Genomic DNA, 15086 nt, shown 5'->3' with positions numbered 1-15086 from the left:
CGGAGGAGTAGTGGCTAAAGTCCTTGATCTCCGGATGCAGAGTCCTCCAGAGATCAACGAGTTTAAGGGCAGTCAACTGTTTCCGTAGTCTATGTGTAGCCGCCAGGGAGACGCCAGACTTACCTGACGACGAGTCAAGGCGTGGATCCATGCATACGTTTAGGTCCCCTCCGAGGTTCCTGAGACAAATCGAGCTAGTTCTCCCAGGACTCGGATCCCAAAGGCTGTTTGACCTGAGTTAGGGAAATAAACATTAGCTAATGTAATTACTAGAGATGAGCGAACGTGTTCGGCTCCGCCCCTTTTCACCCGAGCACCGAACTTTGCGAGCAATTCCGTGCTCGGGCGAAAAAAGTTCGGGGGTCGCCGTGGCAGCGCGGGGGGGTGCGGCGGGGAGTGGGGGGGAGAGGGAGAGAGAGAGGGCTCCCCCCTGTTCCCCGCTGCTGCCGCCCGCGCCGCCGCACCTCCCCCCGCCGCCCGGCGCCGGCCGAATACTTACGCGCGGACACTGAAGTCCTCGGATAAGCCGGTGTCTGGGTGCGTAAGTGTTCGTTAAGAACACGTTCGCTCATCTCTAGTAATTACTTTAGCTCCTAGTTCTATTTTTAGGAAGAGATACCTGCCCTCCGGGTCAACCTCGGAAGCGAGGAGGTTGTAGGGGAGGTTTTTGTGTATGGTTATGGAGACGCCACATGTTTTTTTTATCAGGGTGGGTGCTGTGGTACCACTGGGTATAAGATCTGTTGTTGCATTTCGGCACATTACCGGTTTTGAAATGGGTTTCTTGGAACATGGCTATTAGGATACGTTTTTTGTGCATGTGGGCGAGGATCTGTCCTCTCAGAGGGGCAGTTTAGGCCTCTAGCGTTGAATGTGCAGAAAGACGTGTTCGTCATGTTGGAAGATTTTTAATTTTGGTCGCCGGAGGGAGGGGGGGGGGGGGTTGAAGGAGAGAATAAGAAGGTGAACATGAGGGGGTTGGAAGGGTGGCAGATTTGTAGGAATCTGCCAATCTGGGGAAAGTATCCCAGATTCTCGTGTGTAGGTATTCGCCTGGTGTGAGCCAGAGATTAGACGGCACTTAGTGGCGTCTAGCCTACTAGGGGAGGTGGGTAGAGACTCGAGCGCGAGCCTCCTGCTTCTTCCACCGGATAAACTTAGAAAAGGGAAACCCCTTATGGGGGATCTATGTAGAGCCCGCAACTTTTTGTTAAAACAACGTTCGAAACTTCAAACAGCCTTCTCGTGGCTTGGTCGGACTCAGTAGCTTGTTTCTTCCTTAGCCTTTCCGAGTGTGGACCACAACGAGCAGGGCGACTCCCAAGTTTAACGTAGTAACAGCCTCTGTGGTGTACGTCCTTATTTTCCTCAGGAAGGAGGGGTGGTTCCAGGGCGACCCCTGCCCCTTCTTTTTTCTGGATGAGCCTCTTGCCATGTCTCCCTGGGTGCTGTGACTGGTAGTGTTGGTAGTGTGGGCCAGTCGGGTATTGACACCATGGGGAGTTCCAGAGTTCCCAGGAATTTTGGCAAGTCCGCTGGGCTTCTAAATGTTGCTGTTCTGCCATTCTTGGTAGCTGTCAATTGGAATGGATAGCCCCATCTGTATAGGATGTTGCGTTCTCGTAGCGCATTTAGAAGTGGTCTCACTGCTCTTCGGAGTTGTAATGTGTGCCAGGCGAGATCCGGGAAGATTGTTATGGGGGACCCGTTATGGCTCAGGGCTGGATTATTGTCTCGGGCTGCTTTCATGATCGCCTCTTTGTCCTTATAAAAATGGATCCGGCATATCACGTCTCGCGGCTTTCCTGGGTCTTCTGGTCTGGGCCCCAAGCTTCTGTGGATGCAGTCTATCTCTACCGGATTGGATCTATCGCGTTGCAGGAGAGAGCTGAACATGTTGCGTGCCCAGTTTTCTAGTTGCGGGGGGGGGGGGGGGGGGGGGGTGTCACTTCCTCAGACAGGCCTCGTAGGCGGATGTTGTTGCGTCGATGCCTGTTCTCCAAGTCGTCTAGGTGTGTAAGGATGTCTGTTCGCTGTAGAGACTAGGCGTTGATGACTTGGCTGTGAGCGTCTAGCAACGTAAAAACTTCTTCCTGAGATTCCTCCAGTTTGGAGCCTATGGCCAACATGCTTCAGCTCTTGTTGTATTAGGGTTAAGACTTGTTTGTGGGAGTTCTCTAGCCTGTGGAAGTCACTTTTTGTGGGTAGTGATCTTAGATGCTCCCTCCAATCCCATACGTCTTCCTGTGTTGGATCATCTGGGGGATCATGGTCAGGTGAGGAATTGTGGCTGGCCTTCTCTTTCTGGCCCCTAGCCTGGTAGCGGCCGCTGGTTTCTGTTGGACCCTGGCCCCAATCGTCGGGGGTCCTCTGTCTTTGTGGCGTGGGGAGCTTTTTATGCTTGTCAGCCTGTCCCCTCGTTAGTGTGCTGTTGTGGTTCCCCTCTTGAGAGCAGCTGCCTTCAGGCATGTTCACATTGGTGGAGGACCGGGCATGTGTAGTGGGTTTCTTGCTGGGGCCTGGGCTCTCTCTGGGTCTGCTGTCCTGGCCCTGTATGTGGTGAGCAGGTATATTGTCCCCTTCTTCATATAAAAGTGTCTGTGATGCAGGGGCTCTGTCACTCACAGCGCTTGTGCTCTTCATATATGCAGGCTCACTGCCTGAGCTGGAGGACATATCGCTCTCCTCTCTGCTCGCCCCCCCTCCCAGGGACCCTGCGTGTTGGTGTGGGATCACCTTGTCTGCCGGCACTGGTGTTCTGCTGAGCGCTGCTTCTTCTCCCTCTTCCTCCGCTGAGTTGGAGTGTCGGCGATCCCCGGCGCGGCTTACTGTGCTGCGCGTCTGTTTGCCGCTGGTAGGGGATGAGGGGGAGCTGCACATGCGGTCTGGCGCCATTTTGGGACCGGCGTCTGCCGCGCTGGAAACCTGGAGGAAGCGCTGGATACCTGCCGGTCCAGTTTCTGGAGGTGCCGCCGAGCGGCTAGAGGCTCTCCTGCATCCCATCGCTATGGAGGTAGGGGTTTTAGGCTGCTGTGTGCTCATTTAAGCGGGGTTTTCTGGTGGAATCGGCGGGAGCTTAAGGCAGAGGGTGCTCACGTTTCCATATCCAAGCCACGCCCCCTTGTAAAAATTTTTTGATGAAATACATATTTCCATCTGTTTACTTTATTTTGGAAGCACATTGGAAAAACTTTAGTGTTTTTTTTAACCATTTAGGAGACGCACAAATTTAACATTAATTATTAACATTTTAAGGAACATTTTGTTTTCCTGCACCAAGCCAAGATTGCAAAGGTTCATAGGTCTCAGAATGATAGATAGCCCCACAAATGACCCCATTTTAAAAACTACACCCCTTAAATGTATTTACTGAGGGGGTCAGGAGTATTTTGACCTCACAGTTACTTTTCAGGAATTAATACAATTTAGAGGAGAAAAAATAAAATGTCATATTTTTGCAAATATGTCATTTTAAAGACAGGATTTTATCTATAGGGCACATGAAAATGAGGATTTGCACTCCAAAATGGATCCCCCTCTGTTTGTCCCATGTTCAGAAATATACTTGTTGTGGCCCTAATCTCATGTCTAGTGAGTACTTTCAGATACTCTCATGGATCTGATCCATGAGGGGAGCTCAATATTTAACTTTTATTTACTTTTCATTCACTTTTATGCGATTGCCCGTATCTGGTGGATACCGGCGGTCACGTGCCCATAAGGGCTTCCTGTGCCCCCCCCCCAGCTACTGACAGCTGTCAGCATGGAGCGGTCACGTTTTCAGCCCATGTGGCTTTAATCTCCAAAGCGAGCATGTTTTAAATGCCCTGGGGAATAAAGCCCACAAAAGCTGGATGTAAAAAGTCTATGAGGTGGTCACTTAGGGGTTAAAGTTATTCAACACATTATATGAACCCGCAATTAGTTTTTATAACAACTGGAATTCGCAGGAAGCTACAACCGGAAGCAAAAGTAAAATCACGGCAAAGAGCTGCGATTCACACTCATGTGTGAGAGCGGCCTTAGACCTCATGTCCACGGGGAAAATCATGCCCGCCGCGGAAAATCCGTAGCGGGTCCCTCCTGCCCCGCGGACATGAGGCCAAAAAATAAGAATAAACTCACCTCTCCGGACGCTGCGGTCCTTCCTTCCTTGCAGCGTCCAGGACAGGTGAGTTTTAATTATGGTGTGGGTGTGCCGCAGATCCGGACGGCTTCCATAGGCTTCAATAGAAGCCTGCGGGAGCCGTCCCCGCGGGAGAACCGCACGAAAATGGAGCGTGTCCGGATTTTTTCCCGCACGCGGATCCGCACCTGAAGGGAAAAATGACATTCGCAGGTATTTAACTAACTGCGGGTGTCCAATGCATCCCTATGGGGCGCTGATCAGCGTGCGGGAAAAACACTGTGGATTTTAACCCCGTGGACATAAAGCCTTAGGCCTCCTGCACACGGGCGAGTGCTATATCGGGAGTAAGAACTACATCCCCCACAATGCCCCATTGCTAGTTACTGACCAGTGCACATTCACGACTGTACAAACTGTGTCATTACAGAATTTGAACGCACTGAGCATGCCTGACCAGGAAAACCGCGGAGCGTACAGGACGGAACTGTTGGATACCAATGGAGAACTAAAGACTGGGTGGTGGACCACAGGGAAAGGAATCTCTCTGCAGCTTTGTAATACAAGTTATTATATTATATTGCAAAGTTACATGTTTTCGCATTATAAAGCATAGAATTTTCACTACGAATCGCAGGAATACCCCTTTAGACCTCGGTCAGATGAGCGTGTATTTGTACGCATGTATGTGTGCACAATACAGTGCGTCAACGGATGTGCAAAAAAAGCGCGTGACCGAAGCTCCATGCCAATTGCTTTCAATGGGGCCGCCGCCGATACAGGCAACCACACAGTGATTTTTGGGGAAGGTCCTTAAATATAAGCCCTTCCTTGAAAAATCATCCCTAGATTGTGTAAAAAAAATAAAAATATATATACTCCCCTTTCCGCTGCTGCCGGGGCTCCAGCGAATCTTGTCTCAGACACTGTTCTGAAGCTCTTTAAGCAGGCGGGGGATTTAAAAATCCCCACCTCCTGAAAGGGCTGTGTCCGATTGGCTGAGCGCTCAGCAAATCACAAGCAGCGCTCAGCCATTCATTGAATGACACCTGAGCGCTGCCTCTGATTGGCTGAGCACTGTAAAAAAAAAATTAAAAAAATCAGGCAGCGCTCAGCCATTCACTGAATGATAGCTAAGCGCTGCGTCTTATTGGCTGAGCACTAGGACCAATTCCAGGCAGCGCTCAGCTGTCATTCAATGAAAGGCTATGCGCTGTCTGTGATTAGCTGGGTGCTCAGCCAATCAGACACAGCCTTTTCAGGAGGCTGAAAGAGCTTCAGAACAGTGTCGGGAACCAAGCGGCTATACGTGCCTGAGCCCCGGCAGCGTGGAGAGTATATTTTTTCAAATTTTTCACACAAGCTATGCATGATTTTCAAAGAAGGTCTTTTAAAGCCCTGCACAGAAAATCACTGCGGGGGGTTCCTGCAGCCCATCGCTTTCAATGGGGCCTGCTGCAGCAGCGCTGACCCATAAAAAGCAATGGGAGAACATCACGATCCTCTGCCACAGCTGTGGCAGGAAATTCCTTCGTCCCCACAGGGAGTGCCATCATCACTGAACACTGAATATTTACACACAGCACGGACCTTCCTGGCGCACGGATGTCCTATCCTTTGCAGGTTCGAGAATTTTGGTGCCTGTAAAAAATGAGCATGTGACCACATCACAGGAAACCAATGGTTCTAATAGACACGCTGTTTTGTGCGCACATACGCACGCACAAATACAGTCGTCTGACCGAGGCCTTAAAGGGGTTGTCCCGCGGCAGCAAGTGGGTCTATACACTTCTGTATGGCCATATTAATGCACTTTGTAATATACATTGTGCATTAATTATGAGCCATACAGAAGTTATAAAAAGTTTTTTACTTACCTGCTCCGTTGCTGGCGTCCTCGTCTCCATGGTGCCGACTAATTTTCGCCCTCCGATGGCCAAATTAGCCGCGCTTGCGCAGTCCTGGTCTTCTGTTCTCTTCTATGGAGCCTTTCGTGCAGGATGCCGGCTCCGTGTAGCTCCGCCCCGTCACGTGCCGATTCCAGCCAATCAGGAGGCTGGAATCGGCAATGGACCGCACAGAAGAGCTGCGGTCCACGAAGACAGAGGATCCCGGCGGCCATCTTCAGCGGTAAGTATTGAAGTCACCGGAGCGCGGGGATTGAGGTAAGCGCTCCGGTAAGCTTCCTTTACCTCCCTGCATCGGGGTTGTCTCGCGCCGACCGGGGGGGGGGTTGAAAAAAAAAAAAAAACCCGTTTCGGCGCGGGACAACCCCTTTAAGGTAACAAAGTTCAGCGCCAAATATGAGACATAAATTCAATATCAACAATTTAAAAAGTGACATTATCAGGAGGGTTTTTCCAAATTTAATGTGACTGTTGAGGGGTTAACGTAGGTCAGGAATCAGGTACAGTAAGAGAAATTTTGGATGCTTTGTACACCATCTTGATACATTTGGCACAATTTAGAGCTATTTTCGCTCATAAAATCATTCATTTCTATGACACTATATTAAGGCCTCATGTCCACGGACGGCCGAATCCTCTGGGCGGGAGCCCGCTGCGGAATCCCACTCAGCCTGCGGCAAAAGGACGTTCCTTACCAGTCTGTATCCTGAGCGTGGCTGTGGGGATCTTCCGTCTTCTCTGTGGATGTGGGTGGGTCCGCTGGCCGCCGCAGATGCGCAGTGGAGATTTTCTTTTTCAAATCTCCCACGGGATCCGGAGCACGTCTTCAGTGTTAGTTGTGGGTGTGCCGCGGGTCAGACGGCTGCCATTGACTTCAATGGAAGCAGTCAGTGCGAAATCCGCAGAAAAATGGAGCATGCTGCGATTTGTTTTCCGGACCAAAAGGTCTACAAAACAAATCTGCATGCTAAAATTATTTTGCGGGCACCCATAATTCCCTATGGACGGCTTGATTTGCGTATTTCCCGCGCGGTGCAGGTTCTGCAAAGGAAACCCTCCCGTGGACATGAGGACTAAGGCCTCATGTCCACGGGGAAAATCAAGCCCGCCGTGGATTCTCCATGCAGAATCCCGCAGCGGGTCCCTCCTTTCCTGCAGACATGAGGCTTAAAAGAAGATTAAACTTACCTGTCCGGACGCTGAGGATCTTCCCTCCATTGCGGCCGGATCTTCTTTCTTCGGCCTGGCGGATGTGCTCGGAGAGCAGAAATTCAGGCGCGGGTGTGCCGCGGATCCGGACGGCTTCCATAGGCTTCAATAGAAGCCTGCAGGACCCGTCCCTGCGGGAGACCCGCACTAAAAATGGAGTATGCCGTGGCGTTTTCCAGCACACGCAATCTGTGCCTCAGGGGAAAATGACATTCGCAGGTAGTTAAATACCTGTCCAATGCATCCCCATGGGGCACGGATCATGCTGCAGGAAAAATGCTGCGGATTCTTAATTTTATTTTAGCAGTGGACATGAGGCCTAACTCTCCCTAATTGAATTTAGTAAATTATGATACAAAATATTTTTTCTTACCCACTGATGTAAAGGGCTGGTAATCCTCCTCGAAGAAGTCCTTATATAGACCCTTGTGTGCTTCTAAATACTCCCACTCCTCTATGGAGAAATGGACCGTGACGTCCTGACACCTTATAGGAACCTGACACACAATATACAGTCATCACCCAGACACATCATCCCTTGTGTTACTCTATAATGTCCCAGCATTCCCAGCAGCGCTCACCTCTCCCGTCAGCAGCTCAATGATCTTGTTGGTGAGATCCAGGATCTTCTGATCTTTCCTCTCAGATATCCGTGAGGGAAGTGGAGGCTTCACGGTGGGGGGCCCTTCCCATGAGACAGGAGGACAGCTGTTGGTGGCCAAATGCTCCCCAGATGCCTTCTTCACTACTATATAATCCTGTGTATGGAGAGAGACCCTGATCAATCTCACTATATATTCCCAGAATCCCTGACATTTCTGATCAGGTCTGTTGTAATAAGACACATAACAATCATCATGTGGCATCGTTCCTTGGGTCTCATACCTCTCCAGTCAGCAGGAAGATGATCTCCAGGGTGAGGTCTAGGATACTCTTGGTCATTGTACTTGTGGCCTTATTGAACCCCGTTGGGTCAGTCATGGAGAGAACCATTTGGCCTTATGGAGAAGACTTCAGCAGGAAGGACACTTGGCTGCAGAAACATGAGTAGAAGACAGTGGAAAGATTGAACATTGTACAATCATCAGAGACTTCTAATAACAAGAGAACTCACCCTGGAGGAGGGAACATCAGTGACTATGAAAGCTGGATTTGTAACAACCAGACTCAATGTACATGGGAAAAAAATCAAAACAGTACAAAAGGGTAGCAGAGCGTCCATCCTTGCCCGTATCACATCTTGTATCCAAGCTAGAGGTGGTACAACAGGGTGCTAGAGCCTCCCTACAAGGGGTCAGTTCTCCACAATAAATGATCCTATTGCTATGATATTGTAATCACTTATATCAACATTACAATCACACAGAGAAAGTTTCATCCAACAACTTCTATGGGGGAGGGAATTATAATATATATATATTATATACATACACACACACACACACACACACATACACACTACCGTTCAAAAGTTTGGGGTCACATTGAAATGTCCTCATTTTTGAAGGAAAAGCACTGTACTTTTCAATGAAGATAACTTTAAACTAGTCCTAACTTTAAACAAATGCACTCTATACATTGCTAATGTGGTAAATGACTATTCTAGCTGCAAATGCCTGTTTTTTTGTGCAATAGCTACAAAGGTGAATAGAGGCCAATTTCCAGCAACTATCACTCCAGTGTTCTAATGGTACAATGTGTTTGCTCATTGGCTCAGAAGGCTAATTGATGATTAGAAAACCCTTGTGCAATCATGTTCACACATCTGAAAACAGTCTAGCTCGTTACAGAAGCTACAAAACTGACCTTCCTGTGAGCAGATTGAGTTTCTGGAGCATCACATTTGTGGGGTCAATTAAACGCTCAAAATGGCCAGAAAAAGAGAACTTTCATCTGAAACTCGACAGTCTATTCTTGTTCTTAGAAATGAAGGCTATTCCATGCGAGAAATTGCTAAGAAATTGAAGATTTCCTACAACGGTGTGTACTACTCCCTTCAGAGGACAGCACAAACAGGCTCTAACCAGAGTAGAAAAAGAAGTGGGAGGCCGCGTTGCACAACTAAGCAAGAAGATAAGCACATTAGAGTCTCTAGTTTGAGAAACAGACGCCTCACAGGTACCCAACTGGCATCTTCATTAAATAGTACCCGCAAAACACCAGTGTCAACATCTACAGTGAAGAGGCGGCTGCGGGATTTTGGGTTTCAGGGCAGAGTGGCAAAGAAAAAGCCATATCTGAGACTGGCCAATAAAAGAAAAAGATTAAGATGGGCAAAAGAACACAGACATTGGACAGAGGAAGACTGGAAAAAAGTGTTGTGGACGGATGAATCCAAGTTTGAGGTGTTTGGATCACAAAGAAGAACGTTTGTGAGACGCAGAACAAATGAAAAGATGCTGGAAGAATGCCTGACGCCATCTGTTAAGCATGGTGGAGGTAATGTGATGGTCTGGGGTTGCTTTGGTGCTGGTAAGGTGGGAGATTTGTACAGGGTAAAAGGGATTCTGAATAAGGAAGGCTATCACTCCATTTTGCAACGCCATGCCATACCCAGTGGACAGCGCTTGATTGGAACCAATTTCATCCTACAACAGGACAATGACCCTAAACACACCTCCAAATTGTGCAAGAACTATTTACAGCAGAAGCAGGCAGCTGGTATTCTATCGGTAATGGAGTGGCCAGCGCAGTCACCAGATCTGAACCCCATTGAGCTGTTGTGGGAGCAGCTTGACCGTATGGTACGCCAGAAGTGCCCATCCAACCAATCCAACTTGTGGGAGATGCTTCTAGAAGCGTGGGGTGCAATTTCTCAAGCTTACCTCAACAAATTAGCAGCTAGAATGTCAAAGGTGTGCAATGCTGTAATTGCTGCAAAAGGAGGATTCTTTGACGAAAGCAAAGTTTGATGTAAAAACAATGTTATTTCAAATACAAATCATTATTTCTAACCTTGTCAATGTCTTGACTCTATTTTCTATTCATTTCACAACGCATGGTGGTGAATAAGTGTGACTTTTCATGGAAAACACAAAATTGTTTGGGTGACCCCAAACTTTTGAACGGTAGTGTAACACACACACACACACACACACACACACCTAGCGGAGGGATGTTACTGACAGAGAGTGTATATGGAGTGTGGTCCTGGAACGGGCTTCCTACTGGTATAGTTATATATGTATACTGTGTCATGTAGCAAGGCGAGTGGAAGGCTTAGATTGTGGAGAAACAGGTACCAAACTTTCCAAGACACCGGACAAGCGACCATCACCTACAGCCACAGTTCTAGAGCAATCTGCCTGGCCCTGCACACCAATTTGTCCCATACTGAACACAGGAGAGGGGGGGGGGGGGGGCTGGGCAGCGGAGAACCGGAACAGAGGAAAGTCCGTATACTGCAGTACAGCTCCGTGGATCGACCAAGTGGACCCTGGGGGGTCCCACATTGTAAAGGGTCCCTCAGTACACACCTCCTCCCCGCCCCCTCTGAGGTCATACAGGGAAGGGAGGGTTGGACTTGTAGGAACTCTGAAAAGTCATAACTCTTTATTTTTGGTCATATCTCAGCGGGGGGGGGGGGGGGCCTCCGATCGGGAAGATATGCCGGCCATATTTCATGTCATGATTTTATCTACGCCTGGATATCCCGCATGACGCAGAAATCATAACCAGGGATGGGGTTATGGAGTTTGAGGGGTTCCTGAGCGCTTACCACCACCTGAGTGCTTACCACCACCCGAGTGGATGCGTTTCGTTCAGTGGGCCCAACCGATTCTGAAAATACAATTCACATATTCTTATTGAAGATTTCCCCAATATGAGTTCTCTCGCCCCCAGCCAGTCTGCAGGGGGGAAGGGTCTGGCCCCTGAATAGAGGAATGGGTTTCTAAAGCTTAATTACCAAATGCATGGTCTGTATCCTCATGGTAACACCACCCAACACATACAGGTGGGGGAGGAAGAAGTTACCCCTCCGCACAGCTCTGTTCCAGGCCAGGGGAGACAATGCTTCTCTACATGCACATATCAGCAGGCTGGGGGAAAGAGGCTAAACCAGTCGCATCTATAGAGACGCTGCAACTATACACTAGATACAAAGTTGCGGCCGCTGCGTCTATAGAGACGCTGCAACTATACACTAGATACAAAGGTGCGGCCGCTGCGTCTATAGAGACGCTCCAACTATACACGAGATACAAAGGTGCGGCCGCTGCGTCTATAGAGACGCTCCAACTATACACGAGATACAAAGGTGCGGCCGCTGCGTCTATAGAGGCGCTCCAACTATACACGAGATACAAAGGTGCGGCCGCTGCGTCTATAGAGGCGCTCCAACTATACACGAGATACAAAGGTGCGGCCGCTGCGTCTATAGAGGCGCTCCAACTATACACGAGATACAAAGGTGCGGCCGCTGCGTCTATAGAGGCGCTCCAACTATACACGAGATACAAAGGTGCGGCCGCTGCGTCTATAGAGGCGCTCCAACTATACACGAGATACAAAGGTGCGGCCGCTGCGTCTATAGAGACGCTCCAACTATACATGAGATACAAAGGTGCGGCCGCTGCGTCTATAGAGGCGCTCCAACTATACACGAGATACAAAGGTGCGGCCGCTGCGTCTATAGAGGCGCTCCAACTATACACGAGATACAAAGGTGCGGCCGCTGCGTCTATAGAGACGCTCCAACTATACACTAGATACAAAGGTGCGGCCGCTGCGTCTATAGAGACGCTCCAACTATCCACTAGATACAAAGGTGCGGCCGCTGCGTCTATAGAGACGCTCCAACTATCCACTAGATACAAAGGTGCGGCCGCTGCGTCTATAGAGACGCTCCAACTATCCACTAGATACAAAGGTGCGGCCGCTGCGTCTATAGAGACGCTCCAACTATCCACTAGATACAAAGGTGCGGCCGCTGCGTCTATAGAGACGCTCCAACTATCCACTAGATACAAAGGTGCGGCCGCTGCGTCTATAGAGACGCTCCAACTATCCACTAGATACAAAAAGGTGCGGCCGCTGCGTCTATAGAGACGCTCCAACTATACACTAGATACAAAAAGGTGCGGCCGCTGCGTCTATAGAGACGCTCCAACTATACACTAGATACAAAAAGGTGCGGCCGCTGCGTCTATAGAGACGCTCCAACTATACACTAGATACAAAAAGGTGCGGCCGCTGCGTCTATAGAGACGCTCCAACTATACACTAGATACAAAAAGGTGCGGCCGCTGCGTCTATAGAGACGCTCCAACTATACACTAGATACAAAAAGGTGCGGCCGCTGCGTCTATAGAGACGCTCCAACTATACACTAGATACAAAAAGGTGCGGCCGCTGCGTCTATAGAGACGCTCCAACTATACACTAGATACAAAAAGGTGCGGCCGCTGCGTCTATAGAGACGCTCCAACTATACACTAGATACAAAAAGGTGCGGCCGCTGCGTCTATAGAGACGCTCCAACTATACACTAGATACAAAAAGGTGCGGCCGCTGCGTCTATAGAGACGCTCCAACTATACACTAGATACAAAAAGGTGCGGCCGCTGCGTCTATAGAGACGCTCCAACTATACACTAGATACAAAAAGGTGCGGCCGCTGCGTCTATAGAGACGCTCCAACTATACACTAGATACAAAAAGGTGCGGCCGCTGCGTCTATAGAGACGCTCCAACTATACACTAGATACAAAAAGGTGCGGCCGCTGCGTCTATAGAGACGCTCCAACTATACACTAGATACAAAAAGGTGCGGCCGCTGCGTCTATAGAGACGCTCCAACCATAGACTAGATACAAAGGTGCAGCCGCTGCGTCTATAGAGACGCTCCAACTATCCACTAGATACAAAGGTGCGGCCGCTGCGTCTATAGAGACGCTCCAACTATACACTAGATACAAAAAGGTGCGGCCGCTGCGTCTATAGAGACGCTCCAACCATACACTAGATACAAAAAGGTGCGGCCGCTGCGTCTATAGAGACGCTCCAACCATACACTAGATACAAAAAGGTGCGGCCGCTGCGTCTATAGAGACGCTCCAACCATAGACTAGATACAAAGGTGCAGCCGCTGCGTCTATAGAGACGCTCCAACCATAGACTAGATACAAAGGTGCGGCTGCTGCGTCTATAGAGACGCCGCAACTATACATTAGATACAAAGGTGCGGCCGCTGCGTCTATAGGGACGCTCCAACTATACACTAGATACAAAGGTGCGGCCGCTGCGTCTATAGCGCTGACACAGGATTCAGTCCCGGGAGAACTCTAGGGGACGTCCAGCATTAGTGATCAGGAGCTGCACTGCCCGTCCAGCCGCCAGCCTCCAGGTCAGACATACCTGATGTGCAGCTGCAGGACCTGTGGTGATGTCACATGATCAGTGATCAGGTGAGGGGCTCTCCCTCCAGCCTCCAGCTCAGACATACCTGATGTGCAGCTGCCGTGCGGCTGTAGGACCTGTGATGATGTCACCATCATGTGATCAGTGATCAGGTGGGGGGGGGGGGCTCTCCCTCCAGCCTCCAGGTCGCATATTTAGGATTTCAGCCGCAGTTCTGCAGCGCTGCTGATTAGAGCCACCTGATTGGCTCTTCGGCACCATGTGACTACACAGCGTGCACGCGGATTGCCTTCAGCAGCCGTGCACTACACAGAGCAGCTGACTGAGCGATGTTCATTCCTGTGTAAGAGCACCAGAACGGTAACCGCTGGGCCGCCCTGTAGAGCCTCAGCGCCCAACAAGGCGTCACGTGTAAACGGACCCACAGATACAAGTTACTCATCATTTTGAGGCATTCCCATGACCTAAAATTGCCAAATGGCGCGGGGTTTTATGCAGCCTTTCTGCTGTGGAAATCTTGCAGAATTTCTGTGCGGTGCGGCTGTTTCCGCCCCGTGTGAACCCAGCCTTACAGTACATTGAATGGACACATTATTAGAGGCACCGGCCCTTTCACAACTCCGCTTCCTTGGATGAAGATTAGCCCTGTGACCGCGCGGTGCAGCACACAGTCAGGGCAGCAGGTTTCCTTGTGTTAGTGGCTCATGCACATGGCAGGTGACTCTGCATCTCTGTTGTCTTCTTCGCCAGCGTCCGTGCGGACCGGTCTTCTTCCAGCTCCTCTGTACTGCGGATGGTCCGCACGGCTCGCCATCAGACATGTGCAGTGCAGATTATTTTTTTTATTTAAACTTCTGCTTTTCTTTGGCCTGTACGCAATATCAATTGACCAATCAGAGGCAGTGCTCAGCCATTCACTGAAATCCACGGCAGAAGATCGCCATCCCCTGCCGTGACCGCCACACCCGGAGATTGCTCCAGCTGGGACGGGAGGCTGTTTCCCTGCGAAAACGCCTTGCATCCAGGGTTCAAGAAGGGCGTCAATCACATCCCCAAATCGCTCTCACTGGTGTGCAGGAGGCATCAGGTCTCCTGCACACTTGCGTTTTTCTTGCACGTTTTTTTCACACAATATCGCTGCATTTTTCTTACGCAAATGTCAATGGGATTTTCTAATGTTAAAAACCCATTGCACAAAAATCGCAAAGCTCAAACTTCAGATTTTTGAGCGATGCGTTCTTAACATTAGAACGACCCATTGACATTTGCGTAAGAAAAATGCAGCGATATTGCGGGGAAAAATGCGCAAGAAAAACACAAGTATGCAAGAGCCCTGACCAGTGAGGATTCCGTCATTGGCCAGTAGTCCTCTTCTGCACGGCAAGCACCCAGCACCGCAGCCATAGCAGCTTTGCATGTGGCAGTGCAGGACGCAGGCAGATCAGGGTAACCTCTGACTGACCAAAGCACTGCAGGCATAAGGA

General features: G+C 49.7%; 1 pseudogene; it reads right to left on the bottom strand.

Annotated features, from left to right (window-relative positions):
* The window catches only part of LOC136587420 (zinc finger protein 27-like), a 51164-nt pseudogene extending 42576 nt beyond the window's left edge, over window positions 1-8588 (bottom strand).
* Between the last annotated feature and the right edge of the window lie 6498 nt (window positions 8589-15086).

This window comes from Eleutherodactylus coqui, chromosome 13 (assembly GCF_035609145.1).
Source record: "Eleutherodactylus coqui strain aEleCoq1 chromosome 13, aEleCoq1.hap1, whole genome shotgun sequence".
Classification (NCBI taxonomy): Eukaryota; Metazoa; Chordata; class Amphibia; order Anura; family Eleutherodactylidae; genus Eleutherodactylus; species Eleutherodactylus coqui.
This window is presented reverse-complemented; position numbering and strand designations above follow the sequence as displayed.